The following is a 1,070-nucleotide window of genomic DNA, read 5'->3' on the forward strand; positions in this document are numbered from 1 at the left end:
ACAATAACTTTGTTTAAAATGATTTTAGGAGTAAAGTTTATTAAAACGATTTAACTAAGGTAAATTAACGACGATTAAAATAATTAATATATATTATATTTATTTAATTATTTATGAAATACCTCTTGTTTACTCGATGATCGTAAAAAACCATGAAACATAAACATATTAAATATATATTGCAAAATATGTTGGTTCTATTGCGATTAAGCCTATCTGTTTATAGCAGACTATATTACAGACGACTATTGACAAAACAAAACAAGTTGATAAAGTACTATAGGGTCGATGGTGGCGACACCAATTTGGACAAATTTCTCAGGGCTCTTCTTTCGTTTGACAGACTATAGCTAATTCAAGCGCCCAATCACGATGGTCAAAACATGTATCTACCAGGGCTTGAACCTGGGACCTTCCGCGTGAGAAGCGGACGTGATAACCACCACACTACAGATACGTAATAACACTGAGTTTTCCAAGAGATCTAGCTAATTATTATGTCCAATCACGATGGTCAAAGCCTTACTTCTGTAATTAACTAAAATTAACATAGTTAGACTTAATTGTTTTGATCAAACTGGCTGATAGCACACCCTGAATACTTAATTGTTAATTTAAGATACTTCTGAAAAGTATCTTCGCTGCAGTTTTTAAGTTATCGGTGGGGAAAAATCACGAAAAACCCATGTTAATCTCCATAGGAAATTAGCAAAAGCGGGTGAATATTACTTTAACGTTACAAAACGGTATCAAGTCATATCTACAAGGGCCTACCGGCCCTGTAGAATAAGACCAATCAGCATAGTGAAACACGTGTAGTTTTAGATTTGATAGATAATTTTAAATTAGGACCTCCGACCAATCGCATAACGCCCTGCCTTTTCGTTAACAAAACTCTCGTGGCACGCTCCATGTCGAAGGAAATTTAGAACGAGATTTAATTAAAGTTGCCTGCCATGTGACAAACGTGGCCTGAGATATGGAGCGTGCCACTCTAACTTTGTTAACAAAAAGTGTTTGTAAGTATGATTTGTCAGTATTCGAAACAAATAAAGTTTTAACTCAGATCT

At 34.8% G+C, this 1,070-nt stretch overlaps 1 non-coding gene across 1 annotated transcript; it reads right to left on the reverse strand.

Moving 5' to 3' along the window:
* Nucleotides 1–384: 384 nt before the first annotated feature.
* On the reverse strand, nt 385–457 carry TRNAE-CUC (transfer RNA glutamic acid (anticodon CUC)). The gene has a single exon. It is a non-coding gene; the product is annotated as a tRNA-Glu (tRNA).
* Nucleotides 458–1,070: the final 613 nt, after the last annotated feature.

The sequence above is a fragment of the Phalangium opilio genome, unplaced genomic scaffold, assembly GCF_054372755.1.
Source record: "Phalangium opilio isolate 3A_F unplaced genomic scaffold, DU_Popi_V2 ptg000060l_1, whole genome shotgun sequence".
Lineage (NCBI taxonomy): Eukaryota > Metazoa > Arthropoda > Arachnida > Opiliones > Phalangiidae > Phalangium > Phalangium opilio.